The sequence below is a fragment of the Miscanthus floridulus genome, chromosome 6, assembly GCF_019320115.1.
Source record: "Miscanthus floridulus cultivar M001 chromosome 6, ASM1932011v1, whole genome shotgun sequence".
Lineage (NCBI taxonomy): Eukaryota > Viridiplantae > Streptophyta > Magnoliopsida > Poales > Poaceae > Miscanthus > Miscanthus floridulus.
The window spans coordinates 132,624,358-132,638,418 of record NC_089585.1 but is presented as its reverse complement, the minus strand read 5'-3'; positions in this window follow the sequence as shown (position 1 = coordinate 132,638,418).

Below are 14,061 nucleotides of genomic sequence, written 5' to 3'. Positions count from 1 at the left end.
CCTAGACCTACATAGGGTTAAAGATAGTATTTCTGGATAAGAAAATCATATGCATCAAGTGGTTCCAATCAACTCTTATAACCTAATGCATCAATCATAAAGGACTTGATAATATTTTGTAAAATATTGGGAGACTTAGAATGCTCCGGGGCTTGCCTTTCAGAAAGAAAGTGGGGTGGTTGAAAGCTCTAGTTTGGTTTTGGTGAATTGATGAAACCCTAAGTGCTAACCTAGTTTATCAAGTGATCATGACATAGGTAGCACACTTCAAGTAGAGAAGCTAATGAAGATCATAGCATGACAATGATGATGGCATGGCGATGATCAAGGGCTTAAACTTGAAATGAAGAAAGAGAAAAACAAAAAAGCTCAAGGCAAAGGTATAAACCATAGGAGCTATTTTGTTTTGGTAATCAAGACACTTAGAGAGTGTGATCACATTTAGGTTTGATAGCCGTACTATTAAGAGGGGTGAAACTCGTATCGGAATGCGGTTATCAAAGTGCCACTAGATGCTCTAACTTATTGCATATGCATTTAGGATCTAGTGGAGTGCTAACACCCTTGATAATATTTGTGAAAATATGCTAACACATGTGCACAAGGTGGTTGTAGGGTTGAGATGGGTTTGGGTCCGGGAAAATGAAATATCTATTTTCTATTGCGCCGGATGCAACATTCTTGGTGATTGGCACATTTGAGCAAGGGTGAAGAAGTTAGAGTTGAAATGGAGTTGGTCGAAATGATGCTGGCGTCCGGTCAGCTTCGTAGCCGTTGGAATCTGGCGAACAGCGTTTGAAGCTAGTGACGCGTGGCGTCCATCGGGCGACCGGACGCTGAGGGCTAGCGTCCGGTCAGTATGACCGGAGCGTTCGGTCAGAGCGCGTTTTGCCCAGTGAAGGGGTATAACGGCTCTATTTTATGGGGGCTCTATTTATAGCCCCATGGCCGGCTCAAGGGAAATATCTTTGGCCATTTTCATTGACATAGCAACCTTGTGAGCTAAGCCAAAGCCCTCCCACTCATCTACATCATTGATTCATCATCATAGTGAGATTGGGAGTGATCCAAGTGCATTGCTTGAGTGATTGCATCTAGAGGCACTTAGTGATCGTGTTTCGCTGCGGATTTTGCTTGTTACTCTTGGTGGTTGCCGCCACCTAGACGGCTTGGAGCAGCGAGGATCGTCGAGCGGAGGTGGTGATTGTCTCCGGCTCCGATCGTGGTGATTGTGAGGGGTTCTTGACCTTTCTCCGGCGGAGCGCCAAAAGGTACTCTAGTGGATTGCTCGTGGCTTGTGTGATCCTCATCTTGTGTTGGTTGTGCGGCATCCTATTGAGGGTTTGGCGTGTGAAGCCAATTAGCGCGTGAACCTCCAAGTGAGTGAATCGCCACAACGAGGACTAGCTTGCCGGCAAGCAAGTGAACCTCGGTAAAAATCATTGTGTTCATCATTGATTTCGAGGTGATTGGTCATCATTGTTATTCATCTTCGTGATTGATTGGTTCATTCATCTACACGGCGGTATAACCCTCTTGATCACTCTCTTTACTTTACCACAAACTAGTTGACAAGCTCTTTAGTGTAGCTAGTTGTGAGAGCTTGCATGCTTGGTTGGTGTGGCTCTTTAGTTAGCCTTTGAGAGCACACTAACATAGGGTAGTGTCATTGCTCTTGTGTGAATTGACACTATCTAAACTAGAATTGTGGTAGGTGGCTTGCATTTTGAGTAGGTGTTGACACCGTTTTTTGCACGTGTCAAAATAATCGGAGTGGACTAATCGGCAAGGGGAAAGTTATTGAATACTTTGATAACCGATGAAAGCCAGCTTGTAAAGATGGTTGCCGATAGCTGGTGACGGTCGATGGAAAGGTTGATTTGGACTCGGACGTTGCCGATGAGGTTGGAGGTGTTGTTGTCAATGCCGATGAAGGGAGGCTGGAAGACTACTGCCGATGAAACAGGGAATATGCCGATGAAGGAAGGTTGGAAGACTACTGCCGATGAAACAGGGAGTATGCCGATGAAGGAAGGCTTGAAGACTACTACCGATGAAATAGGGAGTATGCCGATGGGAAGGAGGACAGTGAGGTTTTCCATCGTAATTGAGGCGGACAGGGAAATAGATAGAAGTTGATTTCCTTTTCTATATTAGTTAGAGTATGATTCATGTAAGAGTCACGTGTTTCCTTAGATATGGGATTGGTGTCCTAGTTGTGTTTGGTTGTGTCTCTTTAGATCAGGGTATAAATATGGAGTAAGGGGCAATGTAAGAGATATCTCAATCAACATCAAAACCAACTTTTACTCCTATTTGCATCTACTTACTTTTCGGCGACTTCGTCAATTTGCATACTTTTTCTTTTTTACGAGTTCTCATTGAATCGGCGAGCTGCATCGTTTCAGTGCGACCTTCGGCGATTCTCGAGTTCCGCGTGAGCACCTCTTGGCCGTGACTTCCGGGCGTATCGCTGTTGTCAGGACTAAAGTGTTCGTATCTTCATCCTTGTCGATTAACAGGTCAAATCGACTGGCACGCTTTGGATATCGATTCGGGTATTAGCCCTTTGTGTTTGCAGATCCACTTTTGCATCAACACATCTTTTGGCACGCTCGGTGGGACAAATCAATCAATATGTTCAATTCCGAGATCGATTCAGGGAACATTATCGCAGTATCAGAAGAAGATCTCAAGGAAGAACAGAGGCAGGCTATGGAAAAGGCTGTAGAAGAATACAAGCAGCTTTGTCTGAGATCATTTAGCTTGAACAAGAGTGGACAAGTCATCCAGAAGCAAGATTTGCCGTTGCCTCGGCAGGTTACCTTTGACTCTAATCCTGGTAAACTTCAAGAGATGGTTAATTCTGCAGTAAATCATGCTTTGATTAATCACTCCAGTGTGCTGTCCAATACTGTTCATAATGCTGTGGTTCGAACTCTCAAAGAAGGACAAGCGGCACCACATTACGTTGGGCCTGCCTATCATCAACCAGAGCCAGCATCTGTCAAAACTCCATCGGCTCCTTCGGCCGTTGTGGGTACAGAAGTTACTTCCCCTCCAGTATTGGCGGGCTCACCTAATGTTCAATCTACACCAATACAATCAGAACAGGTATTACCAGGAGGGCGAGTTCAGCTTAATACAGATTTATCGGCATCAGCTATGTCAGGCCCTGTGTCTCAGAATAGCCAGATTCCTACTAATTGGTGGGGATATGGCATGCCTCCAGAGTCATCTGCTTTCAATCCTAGATTACCTCAGGTGTTTGATGCAGTAGGGAGAGCGCCTATACCATCGGCCGTTTCGCCGATGGCTCAAGTGCCTCAATATGCCGCAACTACTTCCGTGCAACCAACTTCAGGAGGTTTCCAGATACCTATGGTTCAAACATTCAATTCAAGTCCATCGGTGAGCTTACTGCCGATGCAGCAGAAAGTCCCTGCTATGAGTCAAACTGGGGTTCAGCTCATGCCTCAAACCGGTTTTAATTATCCAACAATATCAGCAAATTACCAGCCATCGGTAAGTTTTGTACCGATGAGTTCTAATAATGATTGGTCAGGACAGTTACCTGTTCAACATGCAGTTCAGCGAAATCAGCAGGTTGCAGGGATTCAACAAGGTCATATGCAAGCTGGTTTCCAGAATCAAGCATCGGCAGCCCAGCCGATGAATCCTTTCCAACAGGCTAATGGACCACAAGTAACGGCAAATATGCCGATTGCTGGAGATCGTGGGCCACAAAGATATGTGGAGGGATGTCAGCAGGCACCTGTAGAAATTCAACCGGTTCGTCAGTAGGAGGCTGATGCTTTTTGGGCCGATAAGATAGCAGAAATTATGAAGGATCAGTTTGGGATAAAGCCCAAGGTCAATACTTATTCTTATCGGACTCCATACCCTCCTGCATACGATTTAATTCCTCTCCCAAATCGGTACAAGGTACCGGATTTCACTAAATTCTCTGGGCAAGATGATACATCAACAATGGAACATGTCAATCGCTTCATTATTCAATGTGGAGAAGCAGCTAACAGAGATGAATTAAGAGTTCGATTATTTTCATCATCTTTGTCTGGATCAGCATTTACATGGTTCATTTCATTGCCACCAAATTCTATTATTACTTGGGTTGATCTAGAAAAACAATTCCATAAGTATTTCTTTGCTGGAATCCATGAAAAGAAGCTTACCGATTTAGTAAAATTGAGACAGCGTAATGATGAATCGGTAGAGTGCTTTGTGCAAAGGCTACGAGATGTAAAAAATAAGTGCTACAGCCTGGTGTTGGATGATCGGCAGCTTGCCGATCTGGCTTTCCAAGGGTTATTGCCACATCTTAAAGATAGATATGCTTCTCAGGAGTTTGAAAGCCTCAGTCATCTTGTGCAAAGGATCTCTGATCAAGATACTAGGGTTTTTGAACCTAAAAAGAATTGGAGTAAAAAGGTATCATTTGTTGAAGAAGTAGGAGATTCTGACTCAGATGAAGAACCAGTTATCGGCTTAGCTGAGTGGGTTAAGAATAAAAAGCCAATATCATGTCCCTTTGGTCAAAAAGAGCCAGAAAAGTTTACCTTTGATATCACCAAGGCCGATAAAATATTTGATCTTTTGCTTCAAGAGGGCCAAATTAAGCTGTCACCTAATCATGTGATCCCATCGGCAGAAGAGTTGAAGAAGATCTTGTACTGCAAATGGCACAATGCAACTTCACACAGTACAAATGAGTGCAAGGTATTCAGGCAACAGTTACAATCGGCTATTGAATCTGGGAGGATTAAGTTTGGTACTTCCAAAGCCCAGAAGCCGATGAAAATTGATCAACACCCTTTTCCAGCAAATATGTTGGATGCCAAAGGAAAGACCAAGGTTTTGACGTCAGAGGCTGCTGAGAAAAACGCGTCAGTGGACCCCCAACATCGGATAACTACCGATGATGCAAAAAGTAAGGGTTTGCTAGGAGAAAGCAGTAGTTCCAAAAATCCTCCTCGATCTGGCATTGTGATTACTCATCGGAGGCAGCAGGAGGGTTGGCGTCAACGTAATGACCGATATCGACAACAGCAAGAAGTGAGACGTCGGGAGGAATGGAATCGACATAAAGATCATTGGAGATGTCCGTTTTTCATCCATTGCTGGGAAGAAGGTATTAAATTGCCAACTGTTGAAAATTGCCCTGAGTGTAATGGTTATTACGGAGTCAATAGCTCAGAAAGGAGGTTTCAACTTGGTAATCAGGGTTCGTCTGTCAATGAGCCGATCAGAAGCAGAGCATCAGTGCATGATCGGCTGGGGGGCAGACTTAGTGTACATGAGAGGCTTGGTAAACGCACTGGATATTTTCCAAGGAATCAAGAGGAGCTTGAGGAGATGGCAAACGCAAGAGTTCCCGATGAGGAAATATTCTACAGGGACCCTAATATACGCCGTGTAGAATCAACTAGGACTTGTTATCAGCCGGTTTGGAAAACCAAGTTTCCTCGATGGTGCCCAGAGGGTCTGACAAAGACGCAGAGGAGGAGGATGCAACGTGAGCGTCAGGAGGATTTATACCAAGAGGAGAATTCCTCCAATGAAAAGCCTGGTCGTCAGCAGTGGCAGGTAAAACACAAAAATAAAGGTCCATCGGCAGATGTTAATATGGTATTCATGTTGCCGATAGAGTTTTTGGCACTATCTGATAATGAGGAAGAAGTTGTTCTCTCTGATCAAGTAGCTCAGTTAACACTAGATCCAATGATGGCTGTTTTCGAGAAACCTACCGATGACGAGAGACAGCATCTTAAGGCTTTGTTTGTGAAGGGCAGAGTTGATGGGCAGCCTGTGTCTAAGGTACTTATTGATGGAGGGGCTGCGATTAATATTATGCCTTATGTGATGTATCGGAAACTTGGTAAGGGGGATCAAGACTTGACCAAAACCGATATGATGTTGAAAGATTTTGAAGGCAATGTGTCGCCGGCTAAAGGGGCAGTGTGCGTGGAATTAACCATCGGCAGCAAAACCTTGCCAACGACGTTCTTTGTTATCAACGGCAAGGGTGCATATAATCTGCTTCTAGGGAGGGATTGGATTCATGCTAATTGTTGTGTTCCTTCTACAATGCATCAATGCCTCGTACAGTGGATTGGGGATAAGATTGAGGTCGTCCCTGGTGATTCTTCTTATATCATCGCATCGGCAGAATCAGATTCTTATGAGCGAACTAAATGCATATCAGGAGAAGCTTGGGAAAAAGAGTTCCTTAGAGTTGCTGATTATGAAATTCCACCGATCCAAGCAGTCGGTTCTGAAGAGGAGTTTTAATGGATAGGTTTGCCGATGATGGAAAATTAGGTCAAGGGTTCACATCGGCAGATGATTTAGTAGAAGTAGATATTGGTGATGGTGATAGGTCAAGACCTACTTTTATTAGTGCTAAGTTAGGTTCCAAGTGTAAGCAGCGAGTAACAGATTTGTTGAAAGAATATAAAGATTGTTTTGCTTGGGATTATACTGAGATGCCTGGATTAGACCGATCGATAGTTGAACATCGGTTACCTATCAAATCTGGATTTCGGCCGCATCAGCAGCCAGCGCGCCGATGCAACCCTAATGTACTTCCTGACATTAAGGCCGAAATAACTAAATTAATCGAAGCAAAGTTTATTCGGCAATGTCGATACGCAGAGTGGATCTCTAATGTGGTTCCTGTTTATAAGAAAAATGGAAAACTTCGTGTTTGTATTGATTTCAGGAATCTCAACAAAGCCACACCAATGGATGGCTATCCAATGCCGATTGCTGATTTGTTGATTGATGCTGCGGCTGGACATCAAATTATCAGTTTCATGGATGGTAATGCAGGTTACAATCAAATATTCATGGCTGAGGAAGATATTCCCAAGACTGCTTTCAGATGTCCAGGTCATGTGGGGTTGTTCGAGTGGATAGTCATGACGTTTGGTTTGAAAAATGCCGGTGCTACTTATCAAAGAGCTATGAACTTTATTTTTCATGAATACATCGGCACATTGGTGGAGATCTACATTGATGATGTAGTGATTAAGTCTGGAGATATCACAGCGCATTTAGCCGATCTGCGAAAGATACTGGAGTGCACAAGGAAGCATGGATTGAAGATGAATCCTAATAAATGTGCATTTGGTGTATCGGCAGGACAATTCTTGGGTTTTATGGTGCATCAGCGAGGCATTGAAATCAGTAGGAAGTCTATTGATGCAATTAACAAGGTGATTGCTCCTGCTAATAAGACTGAATTGCAATCTTTGATCGGTAAGATTAATTTCATTAGAAGATTCATATCTAATCTGTCGGGTAAGATCAAGGCTTTCAGTCCACTACTTAAATTAAAAGCTGATCAGGAATTCGTATGGGGAGTTGAACAGCAATTAGCCCTTGATGAAATTAAGAAATATTTATCAAATCCTCCAGTGTTAGTTCCACCTCAACATGGGAAGCCTTTCAGGTTATATTTGTCAACTGATGATACAGTTATTGGTTCAGCTCTTATTCAAGAATTTGAAGGGAAAGAACGTGTTATTTATTATTTGAGCAGAAGGTTAGTGGATGCTGAGACGAGGTATTCGGCCATCGAAAAATTGTGTCTGTGTTTATACTTTTCTTGTGTCAAATTAAGGCATTATTTATTAACTGCCGAATGTACGGTCATATGCAAAGACGATGTGGTCAAGTATATGCTGTCGATGCCGATGTTAAGTGGTAGAATCGGCAAATGGATTTTGGCATTATCAGAGTTTGAACTACGTTACGAATCAACTAAGGCAGTTAAAGGGCAAGTGATGGCTGATTTTGTCACTCAGCATTGTAATACAGTGGACTTTCTGGGGATTGCTCCCTGGACACTTTTCTTCGATGGGTCCACATGTGGTGAAGGAGCAGGTATCGGCATTGTGTTAATTTCACCTCTAGGGAGGAAGTATGAGTTTTCATTGCCGATTGTTGCTACAGCAACAAACAATCAAGCTGAATATCGAGCCTTGATAAAAGGGTTAGAATTGCTGAAGGAGATACGTGCCGATGTTGTTGAAATCTTTGGTGATTCTATGCTAGTTATAAATCAATTGACTGGAAGTTATGAGTGCCGAAGTGAAGCTTTGATTTCGTATTATGAGAGATGTTTGCAATTGTTGAAAGGATTTAGAGGTTTTCGTCTTGAACATATCTCTCGATTGCATAATGAGGAAGCTAATCGACTAGCTCAGCATGCTTCAGGGTATCAGCCTATTCAGGAAGTGCTAACATCGGCAGTTGATACCGATGACTGGAGGAAAGAGATTGTCGATTATTTAAAGGATCCATATAGAAAGGTTGAGAGACGTATAAGGTTCCAAGCTACCAAATATGTGCTCCTCGATGATGAATTATATTATCGAACTATAGATGGAGTTTTACTTAGATGTGTTAGCAATGATGAATCGAAAAGCTTGATGGGTGAAATTCATGAAGGAGTATGTGGGGCACATCAATCGGCTTTCAAGATGAAATGGATGATCAGAAGGAATGGATACTATTGGCCGACTATTCTTGAAGATTGTTTTAAGTATTTTAAAGGATGCCAGGAGTGTCAAAAGTTTGGTAATATTCAAAGAGCGCCTGCATCGGCTATGAATCCTATAATCAAGCCGTGGCCGTTCCGGGGATGGGCTATTGATCTCATTGGTCAGATTTATCCGCCATCGAGTAAAGGACATAAATTTATCCTGGTTGCTACCGATTATTTTACAAAGTGGGTTGAGGCAATTCCTTTAAAAAAGGTGACATCGGTCAATATGATTGATTTTGTGAAAGAGCATATTGTTTACCGATTTGGTATTCCTCAGACTATCACTACCGATCAGGGCACTATGTTTACATCAGGAGAATTTGATGAGTTTGCTGTAGGTATGGGAATTAAAATTTTAAATTCTTCTCCATATTATGCTCAAGCTAATGGTCAAGCTGAGGCTTCTAACAAAGGGATCATCAAACTCATTAAGCGCAAAATTGAAGAAAATCCTAGGAGGTGGCATACAGTATTAAATGAAGCCTTGTGGTCATATCGGATGTCATGTCATGGTGCAACCAAAGTAACGCCTTATCAGTTAGTATATGGACACGATGCAGTATTGCCTTGGGAAATTAAGGTTGGCTCTAGACGAATACGTTCTCAAGATCAGCTGACAGCCGATGATTATAATACTCTTATGAAGGATGAGTTGGAAGATGTGGCGGGTCATCGGTTAAGGGCTTTAGTTAGTATCGAAGAAAATAAGAAAAGAGTAGCTAGATGGTATAACAAGAAGGTGAAAGTAAAAGAGTTTGCCGATGGAGATCTGGTCTGGAAATTGATTTTACCGATTGGGACTAAGAGTTCAAAGTTTGGAAAGTGGTCTCCTAATTGGGAAGGTCCATATCGGATAAATCAGTCTGTTCCTGGTAATGCATACATTTTAGAAACCCTCGAAGGGGTTGTGTTTCCCAGAGCGATAAATGGAAAATATTTAAAGAGATATTACCCTAGTATCTGGATAGATGCATAAAAGTATAAAGTGCCGATACAATAAATAAGATTACACGTTCAACAAGGATTGGATAGCTAATATCGCACGCAGGCGAATCTGGTCGGCTTCCTCCATTTCCTTGATATCGTCATCGGCGGCACCCTCCACAGGCTTGAGTTTTTTCTTCATGGCTAAAGCTTTGCGAGCTTGGATATCTCTTTCTTGCTGAAGGGTCTTGATGGCATCGGGTAGCTGGCTTTCTTCTTGTTGGGCATGAGTTAAGGCTGCCTCAACTTCTTTCAGTTCAGCCAATAGAGCCATCTTCCTTGCTGATAAATCTAAGATTTTCTGCTTAAGTTCAGCGCCCGAAGTCTGCAAGTTGCCGATGCCCTTGTGCTTCTCATCGGCAATCTGTTTCAGTTGTAGCATCTCTTCTTTGAGTTGAGCCTGAGCTGCTCTATCGGCAATGCGCTGAGCGGCCCGTTGATATTGCAGTTGGCGGCTTTCTAGGTGAGCTGCTGGGAAGAGTACTTCTTCAACATCGGCAGGGACCTGGTCCCGAATTGTTTTGAAGATTGCCTTTGCGGGGTCCGAGTCATCTACCAGTTGGGCGGTACCTTGTTGTAGCAAGTTCAGGAGGGTTTCCAACTTGGATTTAGTCTCTGCCGATATTGTTCCCAGTGCAAGGGAAGAACTTGTCTCCTCTCCATCGTCGTCAGAAATATCAATGGCAAAGGAAAATAGGCTGTTCGGGGAGTCTTGTTCCTGAGAGAGAGAGAGGGAGATCAGTTAGGGGTAAGTATGAGTATTGTAAATCAACTAGGCTGATCGGTTTACCTGTTTCAAGGCAATTTCTTGTGCTTGACTGGAGGAAGCAACCTGGAGTATGTCGTGTGGGGGACCGGCTGAGCTTGCCGATGGGATATCCTCTGTGACTTCATCGATGGTGGGCTCTTGAGGTATGACGGCCGATGACATTGGGGCAGATGTAGGGATCGGCATAGACCTTTGTCGTTTTGGCTGTGCTTCAGTATCTGTTGAAGCTTTGCGTTTTGCTTGGGCATCGGCAACGATGGGCTGGGGGGCATCGACACTTGTTGGTTGTGAAGCTTGGACATCTGGTACGTTTGCCGATGTACCCAATTGTTGCTGCAAAACAAGTATAAGAGATGATATTTAACAAGTAAAATGTAAAGTCAGGAAGCTACCTCTGAAGGTTCATCGAAGGAAGTGGTGCTTGATATCGGCGGAATTGCCGATGACGATCCAGTAGTAGCTCTTACCCCCTGATGATTAAGGTTAATACAGTTTGTGATCGGCATAAGTAAAATAAACGAGGTTGTTACCTTAAATGCTTTGACCAAGGTTGTAGCAGCAGCCGATGGAGTAGCCCTGGATGTAGCCAATTTGGACTTGGAAGTGATGGTCTTGGTACGAATCTTCTGGTGGGTCAAAGCGGCTAAGGTGGGAGCGTTGTAGCCGATCAGCGATGTTGGGAAAATAGGCCGGAGATTGAAGGGTTTCCCACTTTTGCTCACCGATGGTGCTGGGTTGTTAACCTGTTACAAGAGAATCGGTTACTGATATATGAAGGGAAAAGCAGAAGGGAGTTAAAGGAAACTTACCGCGTCGTCAGGGATGGCGTATTCAGGGTCGATCATGTGCCGATATGTGTGAGCAGAAGTTGCGAACAGTTGTTCTTTCCACTCTTGCCACCATTGCTTATATGACTCGGTGATGAAAGATATTGGTGTCCAGGTGGATATATCGACATCTATAGTATCGGCATCGGGGGAGAGTTGTACTACCTTGTTCCAATCTGTTCCGCAGGTGATTGTTTCCCTGGGTTTGATCACATCGGCAAAGCAGAGTTTGATTGGCAATTGCCCAAAAGCTAATTGGCGGGATACTGCCGATGGGTTGTAAAATTCATAAGTAATGTTGGTGTTTTTCCCGCTGCCGAATGTGTTTACTGGAATTGCCTTGGGAGTAATGATAGCCATCATGAGCTCATTATCTTGATTCAGAGTGTTATCGGCAAAGTTGAAAAGAAGGGGGAATCTGTTGTCTTCGTCAATATAAGGCACCCAGGCCCTATGATCACGAGAAAGACCATTGTAGAAGCTTTGAAAGAATCTGCCGATTTGGTCTTCGTTGGCTTCTGTTCCAGGAAGGACAATTATGGCTTCACCAAAATTGAGGGGTGAGCGTGTTGCCGATTCATCATCCCCAAGCACATAGTCTTCAGCAATTTCTCGTGGGAATTGTTGAGCAAAAAAGTCCCATTGCAAACGTTTGTGCATATGGGCATTCAGCCACATGTTGATAAACCACCACGGGCCTCCCAGATTGCCGATGGGTTCGCCGAGCAAAAGTTTCTGAGACACTTGATGAAGAAGATGATAAGTGGAGCTCAGAAGGTATCGGCCAAGAGGAAACCTTACGCCATTAGCCAAAAGTTCAGCTGCAGGGAGGAAGGCGTTGGTTGGTCCTACTGATCGACCACAGAAGATGAATTTTTCCAACCACATATTCAGGAATGTGGCATGTTCCCTTTGGTTAACTGTCCCGGTCTTCTGGTATTCTTGAATGTATCCTGTCCAACCGCCGATGTTGCGGGTATTTACCCTGTATTCAGGCTTCCTACCATAGATGGAGCCTTCATCGGCAGTTGAGATGTCCAAGCCAGTAAGCATATGGATATCGGCAAGGGTAGGAGTGGCTGGGCCATGTCCAAACATAAAAGTATTGGTCGTGTCTGACCAGAAATAAGCAGCTGCAATCATCATTGATTCATTTTTCTGCATATCGGCAATAGATAGCCTAATGCATTGGTCTAATCTTCGTTCTGCCCAGTGTACTTGCATCGATCTATTAACTCTCAAGTACCAATCTTTCCACCCCTTGGTGGTTTTGGGCCAAGATCGGAATGTGTCTTTCCACAAATTCAGAGGAAAATTTTGGGCTCTAAAGGGGATTCTGTTAACCTCTGCATTGATCAGATCGGTTGGATCTGGGTTGCCCATTGGACCGAGGCATTGGACATGCGGTTGATCGGTTGGGATAATTAATTTGTTGCGCAGTTCCTAAGGTTATAGAATCCAGAGAACAGAAGAAAGGAAAAATCACCGACTGAATGAATTTGCGAAAAGATTAAAGTAAAGGGTAATGGAAGTGGAGCGAACCGCGGGGACGTCGAAGTTGATGGCCATGGTCCTGAGGAAACTTGAAGTTAGCGCCGGAGAAGGGTTCTCCTTGGTTGAGGTCGCGCGGTTGTTCGTCGGAGTCGCCGCCGGAGAGAGAAAATGCCAAGGATTGGAGGCTGAAAGTAGAAAATGAGGGTTCCGGAGAAATCTATTTATAAGCCGCCCGGAGTAAGGGTATTTTGGACTTATCTCTATATCGCGCGCATATAGGTTGAGACGGTTCAGAAGGATATGGCAACTGTTCGCACGATAATCAGGGGATCGTACAGATAAGTTGATGACAAGTAATCATGACTTGGAAGGGATATCGATACAGGATATTTTAATTCTGAAAATGGCAGCATTATCATGTTAAGATCTTGCCGATGGGTTATTGCTTCGGTATCTTAACCATAATCAGGGCAAGAGTGGTTGGCGATTGTGCGATATTTACTGAAGTGCGTGAATCAAGATTAGATTTGATTGGATTTGATAACAAATCAAGTTTTGGCTTGGAGAATGAGTTACGGTAATCGGGCGAAGGCAAGCGTTATCTGGAGTAAATTTCGGAGCATTAATGGTTTTATACTCCGAAATTGGGGGGCATGTGTTGACACCGTTTTTTGCACGTGTCAAAATAATCGGAGTGGACTAATCGGCAAGGGGAAAGTTATTGAATACTTTGATAACCGATGAAAGCCAGCTTGTAAAGATGGTTGCCGATAGCTGGTGACGGTCGATGGAAAGGTTGATTTGGACTCGGACGTTGCCGATGAGGTTGGAGGTGTTGTTGTCAATGCCGATGAAGGGAGGCTGGAAGACTACTGCCGATGAAACAGGGAATATGCCGATGAAGGAAGGTTGGAAGACTACTGCCGATGAAACAGGGAGTATGCCGATGAAGGAAGGCTTGAAGACTACTACCGATGAAATAGGGAGTATGCCGATGGGAAGGAGGACAGTGAGGTTTTCCATCGTAATTGAGGCGGACAGGGAAATAGATAGAAGTTGATTTCCTTTTCTATATTAGTTAGAGTATGATTCATGTAAGAGTCACGTGTTTCCTTAGATATGGGATTGGTGTCCTAGTTGTGTTTGGTTGTGTCTCTTTAGATCAGGGTATAAATATGGAGTAAGGGGCAATGTAAGAGATATCTCAATCAACATCAAAACCAACTTTTACTCCTATTTGCATCTACTTACTTTTCGGCGACTTCGTCAATTTGCATACTTTTTCTTTTTTACGAGTTCTCATTGAATCGGCGAGCTGCATCGTTTCAGTGCGACCTTCGGCGATTCTCGAGTTCCGCGTGAGCACCTCTTGGCCGTGACTTCCGGGCGTATCGCTGTTGTCAGGACTAAAGTGT